At 41.3% G+C, this 23345-nt stretch overlaps 1 long non-coding RNA gene across 1 annotated transcript; it reads left to right on the forward strand.

The window, feature by feature from the left end:
- Window positions 1–913: 913 nt before the first annotated feature.
- Window positions 914–14632, forward strand: LOC148052027 (uncharacterized). Its single transcript, XR_015698673.1, has 3 exons — window positions 914–1135; window positions 13145–13266; window positions 14447–14632. It is a non-coding gene; the product is annotated as an uncharacterized LOC148052027 (long non-coding RNA).
- The last annotated feature ends 8713 nt before the right edge of the window (window positions 14633–23345 follow it).

Raw genomic sequence — 23345 nt, forward strand, 5'->3', positions numbered from 1 at the left:
AGTCTATGGCATGGGCTGGGATACAGCAGTATCATTGCAGTGGGATGAGATGCAGAACATATGTTCATTTTTATTTTTTACAGTTATGAGAAACTGACCCCTTCTGGGTGACCCCTTCTGGGTGAACTGATCAACAATGAGATGACTTGTTGAAATGTGATAACAGAGGCACTACACTGGTGCAAGTTGTGAAGTACAGTGTCCATGGGTTCTGACAGTAAACCAAATGCTCTGCTTGGTAAACTAACAAGTTGACAGTGCTCTGCATAAGAGAACAACAAGTTGGGGCAGAAATGTTTATCCAGCTCTGACATCCTTCTCTGGCCATGGAGAGTTTGAAGTTTCTGTGAAATGTTACACAACTCGATTTCAAATGTTCTCATTGGCCATAAAAGAGACACCCTGTCCCCCTTGACCCACGTCAGTACTTTCCCTGCCCTAAGAAAAAACATGAACCAAACCAACCAAAATCCCCTCAGTGTACAAAAAATCTGTGTCCTAAAATCAGGGAGAGTGAAAAATTCTTGTCTCACATGGGCTGGAGACCAGGAGAGGCATCAGCCCTCCAGTCAATCCACCTTTCTTTATCAGCTTTTTTCAAAATGAACTGAAGTCTGGAGTTAACTGTGCTGAGGTCTGCCCTTTCAGGAAACAGCTTTTGCATATTTCACTCTGATCTTGAAAGGTGCAATGGTGAAATTGTCTTGGACACTTGCCTGTATGGCTAGGAGCCTCTGTGTGGACGTGGTCTATCATTTTAAACACTAGTTCAGTGTTTGGATTCATTTGTTGGTTGAGGGAAGCAGAGGGTCTTTACACTTCAATTGGCCACATTGATCTTTATTTAGAGTTGTTCAAACACATTCCCAATCTTAGGTCTGTCTTTAGCATTGACCTTAACAATAAACACCTGAGTAGGAAGCCCGACCTGCATGGGGAGGTGGTGGTAGGTGCGGGCTGTAATGGCTGTTTTGGCACAGTGAGAACAGCTGGTCTGGGGGTTGTTGTTTGGTGGGTGCTGGCGAGAGGCTGGCTGCTTTTGTCCTCAGGTTCTGCTCAGGCTGTGTGAAGGAGGAGGGTAACAGAACTGCTCTTCAGTGTGGAAATCGATACTAAAAGTTGACTTTTTTCTAAGGTATGTCAAGGTGCTCAGGTGAGAGGGTGTTTGGGGACATTCATCCTGTTGCAAGCTGATCTAGAGCTGGGATGGATCTTTTCCTCTAAAGATAAACAACTTAGTCTTCTGGTTTTTGGTTGGTTTGTTTTTCACTTATTACATAACCAAGACGGTAGGGATTTGAGGGGAGGATTTTGTTGTTTTTTTGGTTTTTTTGTTTTTTTTTAAACACAGACTCTTTAATAAAAGCAAAAGCTAAGGAGTTTATATTCCATTGAAAAGGGTTTTTTATTTTTTACTATATATATTCTTCTTTTGTGCAATAGTACCTTTTTCATTACAAAGAAAAGATGTGTATTGATTTTTGTACCTCTATCTTGTGATGAAAAGCTACGGCTGTTATTCTGCTGCTCCACATTCTGGGAGTCACATGTTTTATGTGCATGTATAAGCAGATGGCAAAACAGGAGTAAATATTACCATCTTCTAGCATCTATACTGTTTATGGAGCATGGAAGTGACAAGACAACTTTCAGTTCCCAAACTACTGTGAATACACAGAAGTAATAACTTATGGAAAGCTGACTGACAGCTACAGCACTTGGAATATGCGTAATGCAGATTTCTAGAAAATCTGTTTCTGTTTAAAAACAGACAGAGTTAGGACTCCTAAGAGTGGTATCAGTGATCCTAACAAGTCAACCTCTTGGGAGCTGTGAACTGGCTAGGTCTCCAGATAACTTCTTGAGTGTGAATGCTGTTCAGTCACTTTCTGTATTGCGCTGTTCTGTTTGTATATACTTGACGCATTTAATGGCTGTTGAGCAGCAAAGGATCTAGCATTTGGTATGTTTAAATCCAGGTTATATATCTTCAGAGACAGCCAAGTTTTTTTCTGACTAACTGGCTGGCCATTAGAAAATGTAGATCGTATCATAGGCTTGGTATGTGCTTGAAGGCTTTGACACACTTGCTGTCTAACGAGAGCCGAATGTTGCTGAGGGGAGGAGGACCACGTCCGTGCCTCTGGGATCCTGTCGTGAATGGGAGACCGACTCCCTTGTGCAGGTGTCTTTCTCCTGGGCAGTGCTTGCTCGCTAAACTGTTAGTTTAGGCCTCAGAAATGCAAGGAAGACCACAGAAATTCTTGCCAGTAACACTCTACCCTTATTTTTACATACACTTCACCAATGTTCAAATATGTGAAACTGCCAGGGAGAAGCTGATTCTGTTTTGCTCCAGAGAGCTCGTTTCCCTCAGGCCTTTCCTAAAGGCGCAATGCAGGCCAGTAGCAAAGCTGATGCTTTGTGTTAGGTGTTTAAAGCTGGTACTTTCTCAATCAGGATAACTGTTGGTCTAAAAATATGTTTATGTAACTACAGAGTAGATGTATTTCTTGTTTGCTAATGGCACCTATCTCTATGTATAAGGATTCTTCATCCAGCTGATTTCAGTTACCTAGGTTGGGAGGGAAGATCAGCCTTATTCTACTGCATCATCCTTGGGGGGACTTGGATCTTGCTAGGAGTGCAGATACAGGAGAAAATGGCCTGGCTGAGGCTTTTACCACAGTTGATATTCCCTTGCTGCTGCTGTAGGAATCTGAGACTAGGCACAGCAAGGAGCCTGCTGAAATAGAGATCTGCTGATGAAGAGTCACGTACCATCAAACTCACGTCAGAAATGAAAGGTCTCTATTGGTAGCCAGGGAATCTGGGGGTTTGGAAGGTGTTGCGGGATTTTTCCAGAGATCTTTCACCAAAATGTCTTTTTTTTTTTTTTTTTTTTTTTTTTTTTGTGCACAAAGAAAAAGCTGGACCTTGATAATGTTCATGGTTTAGCTGTGAGGCTTAAATAATACATGAGTTTTACAGAGCTAAAAATCTTCTGGAAAGAATTGAATTAATTGCACCCCTGGCTATAGCTGTTTCTAAAAGGCTGCACTTAGAAAAGTATAATTTTGCACAAGGAGTTCAAAGGTCCATTTCTCTCTCCACAGGAGGGCTGGGCTGATGTTTTGGCAAAGCTTCAAATACAGAAGCTCCCTGATGGCTTGCCACTGAGAGAAATTGTTTTATTTATTAAAGATGCTTTGGCGTTTCACCCGAGGTGGCTCCCAGCACATGTTTGTCCAAGCAGTTTAGCTCCTAGTGGTGCTGTTCCCAAGTGCTCCTGCCACGTGGAGGATGCTGAGCCATCTACTTTGCGGTACCCACTTGTTCCCTCGATACCGGTCAGCTTGTACTGGATCACAGGGAGCAGAGCTTACATCGCAAAGGATGGTCTCGAGTGTCTGTGGCACGGTGTGTGCTTTTCTTCTGTACTAAAAGACATTTGCAAGAGTTTTGCCCTGGTTTTTAGATCACTAAGCCGTTCCCACCAGCGGTTCTGGAGTGCTTATTAAGAATAAGGATTCAGAAAGGTAATTGAATGACTTTCTTAGGAGGGTTTAGGTGGTTTTTGAAGTACTAGACACTCTGTTACTTTGTATCTTTCAAAACACTCAAACCAGCTTGTGAGTAACTTAAAATCCTTATGCTACTGCAACAGAGTTGGTCACCTAGGCTTATCTCCACCACAAAAGATTGCTCTCCTAACCTCACCAGACAAAAGAAAACCTATTTAAAGGGCAACATATGTGTTAAAAGAGCATGCTAAAACCTCTTGGGCAACAACACTAGCTGAGCAGGTGATTTATAACTTTCCTTTTTATTTTTTTCTCTTACTATACTTGGTGTTTGCGGCTGATTTGCAGTGGGAAGCCTGCCGTGCCATCGTGCTGTGGTCCCAGACACTGCTATTTTTTCTGCAACAGGAAGCAACTGGTTTTCCTCCCACTTCAGAGGGCACAGAGCAGGCAGTTGCTTCCTCTTTGGCACAGTGCTGGGAAGAGATTGTCCTGTGCAGCCGCCCTCTATCCCTGCAACTGCAAAAGGGTTTGGCAGAAATGATCTGCAATGACTCAATTTCATGTGAGTTTTCCCTGTGGGAGATACTTGTGTCTGACAAAACAGGACAGACCTAGATTTGCTATCCGGGCATGGTGTAGCTCACAGGAATGTGCTGTGTTTTAGGCTAAGATTTCTCTTTTTTCCTTTTCTGCTTTCTTTATGGCAAATTATAAATGGTTGATAAACACCTATAATAAAATACAGATATGCATTGACAAATCATCCTTTTATTTTCATTAAAGAAAGCTGTTACTGTGTAGAGAGTACATATCCTCCTAAGAGATCAAATTATTTATGGCAGTGCATTAATTAGCTTTTTCAAGTCTTCTAAGGTCTTGGAGCTACTTCCAGCTCCATGAATAATTGCAGTAGGTAAATACCTCTCTGCATCAAGTATAATTTAATGTAACTGGAAAACAACTGTCAGTATGTGCTCTGGACTTTCTGGCCTGTTGCGGGCTCTTGTCAAGTGGAAAACTAGCACCTACAAGGCTTTTGCAAGGAAGTGATCAGAACTTGCTAGTTGGGTAACTCTGGTGGCCGCAGATATCCAGACAATTTAGGAGGCTTCCAGAGCTGGTTTGGTCACCAGTTTTACTTCTATATATCTGTGCTGTCATCTTAATTCTGAGGCTGTACTAGCACTCTCGCTCACCCATCGTGACTCTCATTTTGGTCTTGGTGAACAGCAGATCTAACTCTGCTCTCGTGTTCAGCAGCAGCTCTGGCGCTTTTTTTAATGGCTGTTCTGCTTTTTACCGAGATCCACGCTTTGTGTGTTCCACCTCTTGAATTTTTGTGTGTCTGTTCACAAGTATTTGGCATTGTTCAAATACGCTGCTATGGTTACTCAGGCACCACTGACTGCACAGGTCAGCTAGGAAGAGCTTTAAACAAAGTATTTGGGACAGAATGCAGCTCTCACTTGTTAATTTAAGACCTGGCACATCAGTTTGAACAAGTTACATAGAGGATAATGTCTGTCTTTTTTTCCCTTTGTTTGGGTTTTGGAAAAAAACATAAGAAAAATATTGCCTTGACGTGAGTCCACGCAATGACAGTGGCTCCTGCTGAAAATAGAATCCAGCCTATTTGTTCTGGGAATTGCCTGAAGGCCGGCAGGGCTTTGTGCGCACAAGTGGAAATAGGATGTACAAAACAGAGTAACCTATTGAAGATTACAGGCTTCCTCAGCTGTGTCAGTGCAAATTAAGCATAGCTCTGTTGATGTGAGTGGGGCTGACTGCAGATCTCCACCACAGCACGACACCTGTGCAAACATTCCAGGGCCAAATTTTACAACCCTTGGGAAGTGGAAGGGGCTAATATATGATTCTTAAATCTCAGGTTGCCATCTGATGGCTCAGGGGTAAGAAGTTAGCAGCTCACTTCTGGAGACTGGGGCTGGGATTTTCGGAGTGATGAAGATACAGGATGCTGCAAGGATGACCTGTTGAGGGCTGTAGCCATGATTTTAATCTTCTGATCCTGAGCAAATTTAGTGAGATCTGTTCTGTACTGCACCATGGGCAGAGTTTGAAAAAGGATCACTGTGAAACGACTTTACAGATGTGTAGTGGTGCCCACACTAGGCTATGCCCTTTAATGCCTTTCTGGTTACTTCACCCTGGAGTAATGAATATGACTGAATTTCCTCTTCCGATTGCACTAAAGGTAAAATTTCCATAGACTTGAATGGGAGAAGAACAACAAACTGTTTGAGACAAGTCTGAGCATGCTGGTAAAAATGAAACAAAAAAATCTGGTGTGACTTTAAAGCTGTTTTTAAAAACGCAAGCTGGAGTGGGTTACTCTGAATCACTGGAGTCTGTTATGTCCTTATTTTAATTTGTTTTTTTTATTTCCACTCAGTAATTTTGAGGACGCAGTGAGAAGACGAGTCTTTAGAGATGGGTTATATGTGTTAAAGGGGGGGAATGTGCTAGCATTTGCTGAGCACAATAAATATCCCTGCCAAGTGAGCAGGTCCCTTTTCTGATATGGCAAAAATATTGTAAATGAGAATTTATGTCAAGCCATTTCAGAAAACAAGAGAAGGTGGTTGATTTATTGTTTTAATTAAAATATTAACTTTGCTTCCTTCCTTGATTGCTTCTGTGGGAAAGTGGATGATGCTTGGCATTTGTTTAGTAAATCTTGGGGCAACCTCTTTGGTGGGTGGGTTGTGTTGGGGGTTTCTTTGTCTCCTCATTCTCTCCCTGCCCTGCACCAGGCCTTGGGGACAAGTTCCCTGCAGCTGAGTGTGGGGACTAAAAAGAAAAATAATCTACTTTCATTGTAATAAGTAATAGCAGAATCTTACTGACATCTCTTGGGTTGGGTCCTGGTTTTTCATTCAGTGCTTGAATTCAAAGGCTGGTCATTCATACATTTGTTTTTCAGTTGAAGAATTCAAATTTCAATGGCATTCCTTGAGCTAAGAAGTGTCAGTTCTCTTTATGTAGTTATTTTTCCCTGTTCATTGTAGCAGACTTTTTGCACTTGAAGGAAGACGGGGAGGAGGGTGAAACAGCACAAATTACTTGAGGGGAGAAGTGGAAGGAAACTGTGACCATTGCCGTATGTGTGGTAAGGGGAAAGTTGTCTCTGAATTCAGCAGCAGAAGTTGGAAATAATGTCTGTTGCGATCGTTGTGGATATGGAAAGAACCATCTTCCCCTCAGACTTTGCCTAAAAGTCAAGTTTGTGTTTCAGGAGGCTGGACTGCATTGACTGGCTTCAGATATGCTCATTTTCATCCTACTGTCCTGTGGGGGGTGTGTGTGTATCAAATCCCTTTTCATTACCAGAAATACAATCATCTCTTTTTCCAGATGCAGACAGGAGTGCTCTAGAGCAGTCTGAATTAAATGCCAAGGTGAAAATGGGTTACTGTAGAAACCCATGTCAGACTTGCAAATGGTTCTTGTGTACTTCTGAGGTTATGTTAGCAATAAAGACTCTTCAGCTCTTTTTATTTTTTTAGTGGTATTGAGAAATGATTCTTCACTACTGAAAAACAGCTGGAACTAGCAGAAAGTGTATGCTACAGTTCAAAAAGGCAGGGAATTGACTGTATGACGGGCTGATCAGGAATCTGCTAAAGCTTTGGGAACCATCCATCAACCTTAGTGCACTTTGGATATAGGGCCCCTGTTCACTGGAGTCTGTGCAATATGTAACATATTACATCCCTTTTTTTTTTTTTTTTTTTTTAACTTCCAATAAGGGCTTGTTGATATGGCTGAAAAACTCCCAGGAAACTGTTCTACAGCACTGCCTTCTCCTTTCCCTTCTAAGCATAAAAGGCTGTTGGTGACAATTGCATATAATTTGTGTGTCTTGACGAGCTGACAGACATTATTTGATTCTGAAGCATTGCTATGGTGCTTCCTCAGCATTCCTTTGATACCTCTGCATCTTCTTGGATTAGCAATGCTGTTATAATAGTGGATGGCACAAATCTAGTTACATGAGCTCTTTGTTATTTGCCTGTATTCTGAGCAGCATTTCAGACATTATTAAAACATTTCTGTATGCTTTTTGGCTTTGAAAAATACAAATTCAAACCAAAACCCCATAAATCTTTGTTTAATCAAATTATACCTCTAAGAACAGTCTACATGGATATCATATAACAAGGTGGGTGAATTCCAAATACAACTTTGAAAATCCAGCTGGAGCAGAAAATCAAGACTGGTGGGGGATTTTTAGAGAGCCTCACTTTCTTCCTAGAAAAATCACTGTAATATGTTGCATTATCAATGCCTAAGTGACAACTGCAAGCTGATTTAATTAAGAGCTATGCTAAGGTATATTGTATTTGCTAATGCATAGTTTATCTCTCAAGATGTAAATGTTCCTGGTTCACTGAAGCTATGTTGGTTTCACTGACTGAAACTTGCCTGTTGACAGTCTTGTCAGCTGAAAGCATTAGAAGAGAATGAAATTACATTCTGGGCCTTGCCTCAGATGGGAATTGCTGTAATATTTTAAACCTCAAAAAGGATGAAAGTGTAACAGAACAACATGACCACAATAAGATTTATTAGTGCTGCTTTCATCTTGGCTTTGGGCCATCCCCTGTCTGCAAAATTCCTGTTGATGTCCCATCTGGATTTATGTAGAAATTGATGGTAGGGTAAAGCTCTCGGATCCTATCAGTTCACATTTGCATCACTTTCTGTTCTGGATGTGCTATGAAGGGCTGGAAACACCACTTGTTAAACTCTAATTAGCAGGCAAGCAGAGGAGAATGCAAGGTCAATTTAACACTCCTGGAATTTAAATTATTTTCTGAATTGGAAGGGTGGGGGAAAGAAATCAAAGCCTGTGCCTCTGAGTTCAGCTGTGTTTCTGAAACAGCCCCTTAAGAGATAAAAAATACTTGAAAAGAGCCATTAAGCTCTAGTTTGCTCTATATTTTGCTGTCATAATTGTTGCAGAGGTTGTACTTTAATGCACATCATTCGGGTTTGATGTCTGTCTTCCTCTAAAACACACAGAGGATGGGAGAAAGGAAACTTCACTGTGACTATTGATTGCTTCCACTAGAGCAAGTGGGTGAGGTTTCCAAATCTCAGTGTAACAGCTTTGGATTTGTCTGTCCAAAGGTTTTGTGCCTCCTGGAAGACTTTGTTGCCCCAACACTTCCTACTGGTACAAAAATCATGATAGTGGTGCCTGTTTCTGCCTTTTTCTTCCCTCCCTACTTAAGCTAGTTGTGTCATTATAGTCTTTAACCACCGCAGGTGGTAAGAACTTGAACCAGGAGGAAGCTACACGCAGACTAACAGTAGGAAGAGGGAAATCGGAGTCCTTGAGCAGGACATGCTCAAGACATGGACGTGCAGTCCACCCTGAAACTGAGATTTTTGGCACAGGTCACAAAAATTAACTTCCAAGCAGGATGGATGTGTGTTTTGGGCATCCTCCAGAGAGCTATATCCAGTGAGTTTGCTGGCTGATTTGCTCAGGCGTCCTTTAGAGGGTGCCCCCTCTCTGCCCTCTGACTATTGACAGAACAAACAGGCTCATAAAGCTAAAGTGAGTTCTTACTAGCTTTAATCAGATGTTCCACCAAAAAACCTGGGATTTAGGTAGCGTACTGCTCCATTCAGCTTCAAGCTGAATTAGTTTGCATTGTTGCCCATTGTTTTTGGAGTTACACAAACTGTTTACGGGTATCCTGGGTCACTGATGCAAACAGACTATTATTATAGGTCTGAATCAACATTGCGGTACAATTGTCGGCAGTCCTGGTCTCCTTGTGCATACCAATTTATTCTCTGGATGAAGCCATAGTGAGTGAAGGCTCATTCTCCAGTAAAGGTGATTGAATGCAACTGCAGCTGGTTGATTAAACTGAACAAAGAGAAACACTCATGTGTCACTCGGCACGCTCTGCTACATGAAACAAGGGGATTAGATATGGTGAATTTCTAGTCATGAAAGCAGGCAATCGGGTTTGTCATAAAATCAGCTTAAAAGAGCTTTCTAGATTCCAGAGAGAACTAAAATAACTTGACTTGCCTTGGTCCTGTAATCTTTAAATGCTGCTTAATATCTGCTCATCAGCACCTGGCAATAATATTTATTATGAGATTTTTAATAGCAGACACTGTCTTGTGTTGAAATTAATAATGCAGAGGGGTGCACTATGGAGGAAAAAATGTCATTACACAAGGGTTAAAAATGAAATGGAATTATTTGACTTCAGCTAAAAAAAGGTTTAGAAGAAAGCTGCAGCTACAAAAATCTTAGTGAGGTCACCAGCCTGGCACATTCATGGCCCAGTGGCCTGGAGCAGGGTGAAGCATCCTTTTAGTCCCCTGCAGGTAGTTAGCATTACAATCAGTTCTTCTTAAGGGATCTAAGTTAATGTAGTCATCATAGAAACTGTCCTTACTGGGTGGAAAAGAGAGAAGTGCTGAAGATGCCTTTAAGATTTGAGCTGTTTTTTGGAAACAACTTTCTTTTCCCAAGACTGGCAATTCCGCGTATGTTCTTAACTTTGGCAATACAGAAGGCACCTAACATTAGGTGGACTGGATTTGAGCCATTATAGGCAGAGGAAGGGGTCTGAAGGGCTACGTTCCTTGTTGCACAGTGTACTCCTGAAAACTGTAGCACAGGAATATAAGGATTTCTTATTCCCAAAAGTTACCAAAGAAAAGTAAATTGCAATTCTCAGCTTGAAACATCTTCCAAGTAACAAGCTCTGTAGACCCTCACAGGTCCCAGTTATTTCTCTACTGAGCCTGTAATCTGCTCTATAAAATGGATTCCCTAGAATGTGGTCTGAAGATGTCAGCAGCCACTGAATCCGCGTTTCCCTTTGCAGTGTGTTCCAGTCAATTCTCTCAGGGTTAAGGCAGTATGCTTTTTTTTCCTAATTTGATTTTGTCTGGCTTCAGGTTTCACTCGGTCATAGAATCATAGAATGGTTTGGGTTGGAAGGGACCTTAAAGATCATCTAGTTCCAACCCCCCTGCCACAGCCAGGGACACCTTCCACTAGACCAGGTTGCTCAAAGCCCCATCCAGCCTGGCCTTCAACGCTTCCACAGATGAGGCATCCACAACTTCTCTGGGCAACCTGTTCCAGTACCTCGCCACCCTCATAGTGAAGAATTTCTTCCTTATGTCTAATCTAAATCTACCCTCTTTCAGTTTAAAACCATTATCCCTTGTCCTATCACTATGCTCCCTTGTAAAAAGTCCCTCTCCAGCTTTCTGGTAGGCGCCCTTCAGGTACTGGAAGGCTGCTATGAGGTCTCCCCAGAGCCTTCTCTTCTCCACACTGAACAACCCCAACTCTCTCAGCCTGTCCTCAGAGGAGAGGGGCTCCAGCCCTCTGATCGCCTTCGTGGCCCTCCTCTGGACTCACTCCAACAGGTCCATGTCCTTCTTATGTTGTGGGTCCCAGAGCTGAATGCAATATTCCAGGTGGGTCCTCATGAGATCAGGGTAGAGGGGGAGAATCACCTCCCTCGACGTGCTGGTCACGCTTCTTTCGATGCAGCCCAGGATACGGTGGCTTTCTGGGCTGCAAGCGCACATTGCCGGGTCATGTTGAGCTTCTCATCAACCAACACCCCCAAGTCCTTCTCCTCAGGACTGCTCTCAATCCTTTCTCCACCCAGCCCTGTATTTGTGCTTGGGATTGCCCCGACCCATGTGCAGGACCTTGCACTTGGCCTTGTTGAACTTCATGAGGTTTCAATGGGCCCACCTCTCCAGGTGTCAAGGTCCCTCTGGGTGGCATCCCTTCCCTCCAGCATGTCAACCGCACCACATAGCTTGGTGTCAACGGCAAACTTGCTGAGGATGCACTCAATCCCACCGTCCATGTCGCCGACAAAGATGTTAAACGGTGCCAGTCCCAATACCGACCCCTGAGGAACACCCCTTGTCACTGGTCTCCACTTGGACATTGAACCGTTGACCGCAAGTCTTTGAGCGCGATCATCCAACCAATTCCTTATCCACTGAGTGGTCCATCCGTCAAATCCATGTCTTTCCAATTTAGAGACAAGGGTGTCATGTGCGACAGTGTCAAATGTTTTGCACAAGTCCAGGTAGGTGACATATGTTGCTCTTCCCTTATCCACCAGCACTGTTGTAGAAGGCCACCAAATTTGTCAGGCACGATTTACCCTTAGTGAAGCCGTGTTGGCTGTCATCAGTCACCTCCTTATTTTCTGTATTCCTTAGCATAGTTTCCAGGAGGATCTACTCCATGATCTTGCCAGGCCTTGTCCTGCTTATCTCTTAGGCACCTTCCTTCCTTGCAAGTCAACTGTGGCCATCTTCTGCCTATTGCATAAACAACTAGGAGCAATTTTGGGCATTTCTTGCAGCCCTTAACACTTTTGTGCCTTTTTTCTCTGCTATCATGAGTCTTTCTTCAACATCAGGTCTGAAGCAGGAATTGGTTATTGCCAATGCCCTGTAGAGAAGTCAAATATCATCTCTGCTCCCAGACGCTGTTCTTGGATTCATATATTCAGGGATGACATTAGATAGCTTTGCCACTGGGAATGCCTAACAAATTGCTTGGTTTTTAGGTTGTCCAAATCCTTTATTCAGTCTGCTTTCTAGGATGCAGTTTCTCATGCTGAATGCTTGTTGTTCCTAGACATACAGCTTTGTGTCTTGGCTCTATTGAAGCCTATTTTGTTGGAAAGAGCCCAATCCATTAAGCCGTCCAGGCCACTCTGTTGGCCTCTTTCCATCCTTATTTACTACTGTGTTGTCCTTTGTGTAGTCTGTAAGTTCACTGCTAGTAGAATATGTATTTATTTCAATATCATAAATGACAGTGGTGAGTATGCCAGGCCTGGTATGAATCCATGTGGAACATACAGTCATTTGCTGATAGTTCCCTGTAGACATCTGCTTTTGGAGGTCTGTCACTTCCCCCGCTCTTAATTCATTTAACATGGACTTTAATTGAAACTACAAAGTTGTACAATAAATATTTTAAAATTGAAATTCCAGTAGTCTTCAGCTGCCTAATATGTGCGTGTGGTCTTCCCTCCCAGCACTTCCCCTAGAGGTGATCAATACCTGTTCACTTTCACTTTCTCTCTTTTATTCCCCCCCCCCCCCCTTTATTTAGGGGTTGGATCTCTTAGACAGTTCAATAGAACGTATACTGTTTCCCTACAAATAGGTAGTTCTCGACATTAACATTCTGTTGAGATTTCTGCAGCAAGCTCAGGTTTTAGCATTGAATTCCTCTTTAATATGTCTCTGAATTTTTCTATCCATTTTTTTAAACCCTCATGATGTATGTGTTAACTTTGTCTTTCATGGGAGTTGAAATAGAAGGATTACTTTGCATCTGTAGTAAATAGCCCCAGCCTAATTCAGGGAAACACTTCAGCATGTCCTTAACTGTAGAATTGGACTGGAGACTGGTATTTTGTTAGGGTAAATGCATAATTTCCAAGGTTTTCTCTCTCTCTCCCCCCCCCCCCCCCCCCAGTTTCTCCATGAATTGCAGCCAGCATGAGGGGGAGAAGAAAGTGAATCAAGTCCAATGTAGGTTTGTTTTTTTTTTTCCCTTGAAGGATTAGCCTGGATTTTTGCTCTGCAAAACAATGCAAGTTCTAAGTAGAATAGCTGTTCTGCAGAGTATCTCCACCGAGGAGGACAACGTGTGGTTTTCTGCCGCATTTCCTACCCCTACAAGGTATGCTATCTGGTTGTTGTCCCTTACTCCAGAGGCAGTTGTGTTAAAGTGCTATTGTGTGTATTTATTTAAAAAATAAAAATTCAGGGGTCAATAATAATAATGTTCACTGCTAAATATGGGTATGTTTTTCTTACGTATGCATTTATTTGTTAAGTCTCAGACTTTCTACAAATCTCATTTATGGGATAGGGAAGGTGACTGGACTGTTTTCCCTGTGCTGGTGCATATCAGGGGCGACTGCTGTCCAAATGAAGGCCCTCACCCTTAGTCCACGGCCAGTTCTTGCACCCTTCCTCCCTGCCAGGCCTCTCTCCGTGGCTGCATCTATCCAGGACTAGCCACCCGTCTTGGGGAAGACAGAAGCATGTTCAGGGAGGGAGGTGCTGCTCTATCAGGTGAAAGCTACTGTCTATCCCTTGGACCACCACCAAGTATATACATCCATGGGTTTTACAAGAAGATACTTGACAAATCAATTATTTTAACAGCTGTGCTATCTTCACTTCTATGCTCAGAGAAGTATTATTTTTTCCTCCTTGTTAAAAGTGAATGTTTCTTTCTTTGCATTATCTCTGTGCACAGCATGTCTTGTTGTTACATTTAAGTTGCTATAAACTCTAAATCAATAATCCCGTTAAGAAGAAAAAAGGGGTTTAGTAGCAATAAGTGCAATTGCAGAGTTAATCAGATCATCTTTATTCGAGTTGTAGACTCTGTTTCTCAAAGATGTTCTAGCTCTACAAAATCAATATGGGCACAATGAAGTAGGTTTGTTTTCTCTGGGTATCAGCGGTACGAGGGTGGGGGCTGGATGCTTGGAGGGAACCAAGGGATTTTGCTGCCCGTGAACACAGTAGCTGCGGAAAAGGAACAGTTGCTGCCATGGAATCAAATAACAGAAAGTAGTGTATATTTTGGGCACTCAAATGTCTGGAGGAGGTACAGATCCAAGAATTTCTCCCTTCTTATTCCATCCCCACCAACTTCACAAACAAAATATGTCTAAAATAACACTGCATTTTAAATATAGCATTTTGAGTTGATAACTACTTGTTCCACAGTGTAAAAACCACCTGATTTTACAAACATGCTTCAGAAGAGATGGATGATGTTTTTCTTACCTCCTCTTCCCATCATCATTTCTAAACGTGGTACTTACTGCTGATCTCTGTGCTAGGTTTATGCTACACAGCTATAAAGACTTCAGTGGAGTTGCACCTGGCTAGGCTGGGGAGACTACAATGAGATTTAATCTTTCCTGAACCAGGCTTTGCACAACTTCTTTCAAGTACAGCTGAACCCTGTTCTCCACGACGACTACGCCGTAAAGAGCTATTGAAGACAATAAACTTGAAGCCACGAAAATGATGGGCCTCCTTGTTGTTTCATTATTGTTAAATATGATTTCTCCTGTGCTGTGGAATAACCAGTGCCCAGCACTGCTGTGTCTTGATTGTTACTCAATGATCCTTTAAGCTGAACCAAGCTGTATGTTAAACAGATTAGTGTACTGCTTTCTCTTTGCACTTTACATTAAGCAATAGATCATGTAACTGTGCTTTAAATACTTAGTATGCCTGTGTTTGCTAATAAAGATTTTTCAGGAGAAATAATGTTTCACATTGACAGCCAGCCTAATAACCAAGTGCAGCTGGCTGAAAATGTATTTCACCATGGCTCGGTGCTGCCTATCCTGTTTGGAAATGATGTAGCTGTAGCACAGACTCAAATGGTGAGAACTGGGAGCGTGGTCAGAGCCAGTGAGCTATTGGACACATGTAGGTGTTGTCCAGTGAATGCTGCAGAGTGAGAGGGGCTTAATGCATCCTCGTATGGAAGGAGCTGAGCAAAGCTTTCCAAAAACAGGCTTAATTCAGATGGAGCTGTTGTTGCGCTTTGGGTAGTTAGGCACCTGTCTGACCTGGTTTGTTAGCAGCTCCTGGTTGTGACGAGCTGACCTGTGTTATGCATTCTCAGCTAGGCACCTGTACAGCCTTTATTGTGCAGTGGGAAACTCAAAGACATCCCTGCAGTGAGAACTAAGCTTCCTCTTAGTTTGTTTAGGTCCTGAAATTGCCTCTTGGTTTCATCAAGACTTGATTTGAGTGAGATCTTTGTTTACGTGATTCTGAAATCCTATACTGTCTTCGTCTATTAAATCGTTTTTTAAATATAATAAATTTCTTAATTATAATTTTAAACTTTGATAATGTTCAAGATGACATTCATGTGCTGTTCTCACCAGCTGGTCTTTCTGGATTTGACGATTTGCTTGAACATCCCCAGAACTGATTTTTCTCCAGTTAAACTACCTTATACTGAAATGACCCGTGGCAGCAATGAGCTGTGCTGTATTTGCACACAAACTGCCTCTCTGTTCACATAAGAGAAGTATCAGAAAGAGCACGGTTAAGAATAAATGCAGTGTTCATAACTATGCACCTTTTACATGAAGCTTGAAAAGTTTAGAGTGTTTATAGAAGAAAAAGCATTTCAATGAGATACATACTCCTTTGAAATTGGCTTAAACAAATTGACTTTTCCCAACAAAATAGGAAGTTTTATATGACAGATGGTTTACTTGCAGTAAGACTTAGGGCTCAATGGATTTCTTTTTCTTCAAGTCTACAGTTCTCTACACAATTTGAACTCTGCCTAACATGTAAGCATTTAAAGGTTGCTTTTCTTGACATGAATACCATGGTCTGCACTGACACAAGAGGTGGGAGGTGAGTCCAAATCTTGAAGAGCTCTTCTCGGTGGCAGTTCTGACTTTTAACCATATTATTGTTTGTAATTTTAGAAATTCCTATTTTCAATTTATTTACAACCTGCTCCTAAGATTTCTATTAAATATGCTAGAACACACACGAATTCAAATAACTGGCTCTTATAAAGTCCCAAAATGCGATCTGAAAAGAAATGCTGCAAAAAGTGACACACAGTTTATAAATATTACTATATAATAACTCTATAAACAAATACAGTATTTTATAGTATACAAAATATATACATGTACTGTGTATGTGTGCATGTATACACACGCGCGCGCACACACACACACACTCTTTTATCATCTCTTTGACACTTGTAGCTGACCAAACTTGAGACTTTGAAGTTCCTGAAGTTCTACTGAATAGTTGAAAAACTGCCATGATTAAAATGAACTTTCTGAAGCTGTAAACAGCTATTGCTGTTATACCAGGGCTTGAGGGTATACAAATAAAGCGTGCATCTCTTAAGTTTCAGTTAACATGTAATGACTTAACCCTATTATTGCATAAAATTATCATAATTTTTTCAAAATATTAAGGTTCCTCCTCAGCACAAGAGAAGTTGGATATATTTAGATAATAATATAGGCAGGATGGAAAATAAAAATGGAAGATGAGCCAGGCTGTAAATGCCAAAGAAATTGCTGATCAATTGTGGTCATTATCTCGGAAGTTGGTGCCATTCTGAGGAAGCATAAACTGACTACTTTGGACTTACAAAATGGTGTGGTTTTTTTCTAATTTCTCACAATTGTTTTTTTCAGGGAAAAGAACTTTTATGTGTATACAAACGTGTGTGTGTATACTTGTACGAACACATTTTATACATATATACATGAATATATATATATACACACACATATATAGAATTGTTTGTGTACACATAAATATGCACATGCTTCTCCACATGTGTGGGAAGAGCGAGCGACTGAAACCGAGATTCAATATCTACTTTAAACCACTCTGGCAGTGCAAACCCACCCACAGAGCTGTGGCTAAACTTCATAGGAAGGTTTCCAAGTAACCATCGGAACTCTGTCCTTTAGCGTGGCGGATTATCTGGTACGGGCATGTACTTTGTGTCTGTGCACGTGTAAGTACTTCATGTATACAGCATAAAATCTTTCACCTTGTTTCAGATGTACAGCTGGAGCTGTACTGATTGTGTAGAGGTGTCTATGCACTACAGTCACTTGATCAGCACCATAATATGTAGAATGAATAATGTATATTCCTGAAGAAAAAGCACTGACTGGGATAAGAATCAAACTGAATCTTAGGAACAAGGGAGTGAATCCTTGGCTGGATTGTATTTTTTCTGAAGATCTTTGAGGCAGGCAAGTGGCTGGAACAGAACTAGAGAAGTGCCCAAATGTTGTATTTTAGAGCAATATTTAACATGGATCTTGCCCCGAATCACTTCAAGCAGATGGACATGTGGAGCAAAAGGAGGGTTAATCTTGTGTGGCATAAATTAGTAAGAGCTGTGCAAAAGAACTTTTCAAAGACTTGCTTGCTAAATAAATTACTGGTCATGTTTTATTTAAGATGCTCGCGCTGCCAGCAGAGAACATACCAAACAAGCACACTTCCAATTAAAGTAACAGCTAGGATTTTCCTTCTTGCACTTGTTCAGCTTTACTGCATGTCACAAGCAACTGAGCAGAATCACATGTAGACGCATGGTTCACATGTGCATGTGGCGTCGTACGATCAAGCAGTTTATCTCCTTTTACTTACAAAACTCCTTTTGGTAAACATAGCTAGGACATCCAGTTAACCCCAAGCCTGTTTGTTCAGATCCTATACTATGGATGCCAGCCTGGGTTTGCATTAACGATATTGGGCTGTGCCTAATGCTATGCATTACCCAAAATCCAGTGTGGAGCTGATTGCTGTGACGTGGGGATCGTGCTGTTCTCCGTGTCTGCCCACGTGCTGCAGGAGTTGAGGGTGGGTTGGTGCCAAGCTGCAGAGTGGCAGGGGGTGGCTATGGAGGATTTAAATTTCTAACAAGACAGATGCTTGCTTGCTTTTCTCCCAAACATCTGCTCACATGCTCTATTTTGGGAAATTGTGAACATTGCTTTAAGGGCAAGACTGAGGTTACAGTAGGTTATCAGCCTTATGCCATGAAAGGCCATCATGGGATTTTTGGCTGTTGTTGGTTTAAGACTAATGGAGGAAATGTGTGGAGAAGATGTTTTCTATCTCAAGGGTGCTTGAACTTTCCTGGAAAAGTCTATTGCAGGACAGCCTATAGCACCCTCTGTCACCGTGGTGACACCAACCTTTTCTTTGGGTGATGGCCAGGCTTCATATTCAGAAATGATTGCCTTGTCACAGGAGAGAGCCTCAATGTTAAGGTTTGTTCATTTGTGGGTTGGTTTTTTTTTTGTTTGTTTGTTTGTTTTTTTCCCCTCAACTACTCATGTGACATCCAAACAGCTCACTGCCATTAACGCTGGGAAGTGTCTGTGCTGTTTTCAGTAAGCTATATAGATTAGGTTTCTGACCTTTTACCTTGGGCATAACATTGATTAGCTCACGTCTCAACTTCTCTCTGAAAATCAAATAAAAGGGCTTGTTGAAATGACTGGAAGGCAGGGGGTGGTGTACAGGAATTTCTCAGGAGCTGGGTGGAGAATCTAAGCGTACCTAGATGGTGTGTTCCTTTGTGCCTAAGATGATGCTTTTTAGAAGTATCTCTCAAGGGATGGACAGGAGTCTGACAAGCTGTCCTGGGCTGAAGGAGCAGTATTTTCAAAGTTTATAAGACTTCATTCAGGTTTTCTTTATAAGTGCCAAATGAGCAAAAGATGAATATTTGGGGCAAAGTGTGGATGGTTCTGAACATTTGATAGGACGCTGACAGCTTCTTTTCCTAGAAACTTTTGAAGCATTTAGCATTAAATGCAATGGAAAGGAAAGCTACCAGCCTGTAAGCACATTGAGATGAACAATTGCTATGCTTGTGCCTTGCTTGGGATGAAAAACAACAGATCACCGGAAAGCAGAAAGTTCTGGATTTATCCCTTCAGTGCCTAAGGGTGTGGGAGGTGGGAGTGATCTTTCCAGCATGGTCCATATTCCTGTGCAATAGGCACACTTATTTCCTTGGAAGACCAAATTTGACCCTCAGAATGGAGATAGTATCTGTAAGATAAGCAAAACTAGAGATATTGTGGTGCATATTTTAATTGCACATGTTGAACCAGATCAGAGGTACCTAACCTAGAATTACGTCTGGATTTTCCTCGTGGACTGATCATGTTCTGTTGATGAGCTATGTAGAGCAGATCTTTTGAACTTAATTCCTCCTTGTCCCACTGGACATATCCCTGGAAGCTGGGCTCCTACTCAGGTTCATCTAATTTATAGGTGAAAGTAAGCACTCTTCCATAGGACTGCATAATGAGGAAAAAAGTTCTTTGTGACCAGTCTCTGTTGTGAATACCTTATGGTGCCTTTTACAAATGTACCGGGGACCATGTTAGCATCAGTTTCCAAGTGTTTTTGTATGTATTTGGCAACTTCAAAATCTGAAAAGCATGTTGGATAGTCTGAATGATTGCCCGTAGGGTAGCACGCAACCATCTACTTGTGCTCATTCATTCAATTAGACGATCAAACCTTTGGTTACTATTTTTGCATCCTGCACAGAACAGTTTGGACTAACCTCTGTAAGTCTTTAGCCTGCCAAGTGTCAATGTAATCCAGAAGAATAATGAAGTGTTGATCTCTTTTCCTTGTGGAAAGAATCCCAGAGAAGGTGTTGTAGCAGCTCTGGGACTTCTGAAGCACTGTGAGAGTAGTCCTGTGCTTAGGGAGTTTCAATACAGAAAATTACAGTTGCTTTTTTGCCTCTTGTGTTGGGAAGTGGCTTCACCAGGGTCAAATTCAGCCCCTATGTTGTCTTAGTCATAAAAGAACCCAAGTTAAGAGTATATTGATGGAGGTCGTTCCCCTGTAAAACTGGGTCCTTTGATTGGAAACCCTTCTGAGCTTGTTTCCTCAAATTCAGGCTCTACAAATTGGGCTGTCATTGAAAACTAGGATACTTAATACAGTCACTTAGCCAGTAGCACAAGTGAAATGTGCATTGTTCTAAAGCTTTGTTATGAATATGAATAAAGCATTTTCTGGTGTTATTGAAACAGCCTGTACTAAAGCAATGAGAATGACAGCATTCAAGGGTGATCTCCATGTCACACTTCTCTGCTCAAAAATAGCATTGCAATAGTGGCAGTGGTGGTAATTGTGCCTTTTCTTTAACGCAATAAAAGTTGGAGTCCTCTTTGGGAAGTCCAGTCAGATAATTAGGTTTATGGAGAGATGTGATATTGCTTTTTGTGCAGGCTCTAACATATGACAGTCCCTTTCTATGCTCCTTATACTAATATCTAATCCAAAGTGCTATACGAGAGAAGCCATATGCACAACAAAGAAATCTGCGTCCAGCAGTCTGTGGTCCTGGCATGCATCCTTCAGCAACATCTTTCAGTACGTGTTGAGAAAGCCATTCAAAATTGTTGAATGCTTTTGGATAATACACGATTTTTGTGCTCTCAGCATTAGGTACTCTAAGGAAATCACAAATTTGGTTTAAAATACAAATATGCACATTATATATATAGCGATTTTACAGGATTTCTTCCTTCAGATTTTTCAGCATTTGGCCATTATCTGAGGCCTCTTTGCAGCTAGAAACTAATTTTTCTTTAAAGGAAATATAAAAGGAGATTTTTATATAACCACATGTGCTTGTTGAGCTTGAGTCCTGCTTAAGCATTTTGGAATTAGTCTCGGTAGTAACTGAATGAACCGTACTCAGTACTGAAGATGTCTCATATCTACAAAGCTTTACAATCAAGTATCTAACAGTCCACTAATTAATCCAGACAAATTAACTTTAATTAGACAGTACCTCATTAATATTTTTCAAGCTTGTTGTAGTTTGTGGTCTTGTTTTATGGGGCACAATTTATTTTAGATGCTCCCAGAACCATTCTAAAATCATGCAGTCATTTGGAAGATAACACATGTTTTTAATTACATTTTAAAAGCTTCATTGCTTTGCTCCCTCCATCCCTTCAGCAGTAAGGAGATTAGGTTCATTGCCAAGTGACTTGCATCACCCTCTATCATGGGATGTGACTGCCTGGGTCTTAGCAGTCCAACAAAATTATTCACTAGCACAGTGTGGTTTCACGGGGATGCAGGTACATAATGAACAGCATTGCATAGGTAAAGTTGAAAGAGCCTTTCATAAGGATCGTGCTAAGCTGTATGGACATGCAGGGTAGAGCAAAGCTCTAGCTCAGGCTGCTGACAGCTAATCTGTCCACCAAAATACTGCCTAGGAATGGAAGCTGTGGTCTATGTTGAGTTGATTGTAGAATAGCTCCATGTATTTAGCAACATCCTATCCAGCCTTGTTTTAACACCTCTAGAAACTTTTCTGCTTTTCCAATATTTGAAGAGTGTGATTCTATTGCACAGACAAGATCTGATCCTTTAGTCCGCACAAATATTGGTAAATATGGTAAATATTCATGGCAATTTCTATGCATGCTTTCTTGACAATGTGTGTGTCTGAGCCACACTTGCAGGTTTACTAAAGAAAATTTCAATGGTGAACCTACCCTACTTCCTACAAGATATTTTAGTCTGATACTCAGACTGCTTTTTTACATATTTAAATTCAATCCCTTGAAGCCTAATTATCTCTAGCAACGGTTTTCCTTCGAAGTATTTTTATATTGCAAGGCCATGAGTAGGTAGGAGTACTTTACCAAAATGGGAATGCTTCTTTACTATGCCAGCCATGTTCCCAGGAATGGCTCTATATCTGCAAAGCTGCATATTGAATTCACTTGAAGACAATGCACACATGATTTTCGGTGCACTGGCTTTAGCTGGTGGAGCTGCACTAGTCAGGGATTCTGGAACTTGCTTGTACAAGCTGCAGGAGTTGTGATGATTCAAAAAAAGGAAAACCACAAGGAACAAAGTAATAGAGTAGCCTGCACTCAGTATTGCAGGGGAAAACATGCTGATTAGGGGAGTAACTTCAATTTTAACTAATAAATCAAGAGAAATCTTTGTTCTACTAGTATGAAGCACCTCCAGGGTACAGCAATATAGCAGTGTACCACTAGCACTAAAATGAACCCCCTTTGGACAGGCAAATGGCAGATCTCTCTCAAATACTGCTGTGCACAGACTTTAGTTAAAGAACAAGTAGAGGAGCCCATTTTCCAGCATGAAGAGGGTGCATTTTAAACTTTGCTTTCATCCAATGCTGATTTTAATGCTAGTTCCAACACTGCAGCTGTCAGTCTGACTTCTACAGATGATGGAGGTGGCATATCTCACTGCTATGGTTTGGAAGGCATGACTGTTATTTGTGTAACAAAATCCGTCTGACAGGTAACCACATGTTCCAGTTAATCTTAGCTGGGATATAAGTAGATCCTGTATCAAATGTAATGACTCAGTTACTGAGCCTGATGCTAATGTCAGCGACATCTGCTTCAGTCTCTGCATTCCTTAAAAATGGATTGGAATTAGGCTTATAAGTGAGTTCATATTAGGGTAACTCCAACTTAAATACTATAGGTCACATTGATCTCTGATGCCAGTAGAGGTGCACTAAGAGAGATTTGTCCTAATGTATTTGTTGTTTGCCCATATCAAAGGACACAGCTGCAAAAACTTGGAATGGGTTTTCCAATGCATTAAGAAACTTATCTATTATTTACTCTGGGAATAGCAGTCTTATTTAATATTAAATTCCAAATTTCCTTTAGGTGTTTACCAATTGTCCAGAAGATTAGGTGCACTAAATTAGTGAATGTCCCTTTTTCATGAGTCGTCTTCTACCTCTCTCTTAGTTTGTGAATAATGGAGTCAACCCTCTTGCACCCCCTGTCCCCAGCGCTGCACTTACCCAGGACTAGCATATTCTTCTGGTTTTTTGAACTACCTTTAAGGAATCTGCAAACCGTTAAGCAGATTTTTAAAAGCAGGCCAAGCTTATCCAATTACGAAGAACCAAATTCACATGGGGGGTGGTATAGTCTAACTTTCTGCTCTGTAGAACAATGTTTTTTAGTATTACTGATTTTTTTTTCAGGCAAATGACAAAGCTGAAAGGCAAATATGCATGTCAGTTTTCAAAAATGTGCATTATTTAATTATTGACAGTGACAATGAGTCAAGATGTGATTTCATCTGCTTCCATTTACAGGGAGCATGGAATCTTTGCTCTGTTATCCAAATTCATGTCCTATTTACCCT

This window comes from Nipponia nippon, unplaced genomic scaffold, assembly GCF_047370975.1.
Source record: "Nipponia nippon isolate SJK-2023a ecotype South Korea unplaced genomic scaffold, ASM4737097v1 scaffold_5, whole genome shotgun sequence".
NCBI classification, from domain to species: Eukaryota; Metazoa; Chordata; class Aves; order Pelecaniformes; family Threskiornithidae; genus Nipponia; species Nipponia nippon.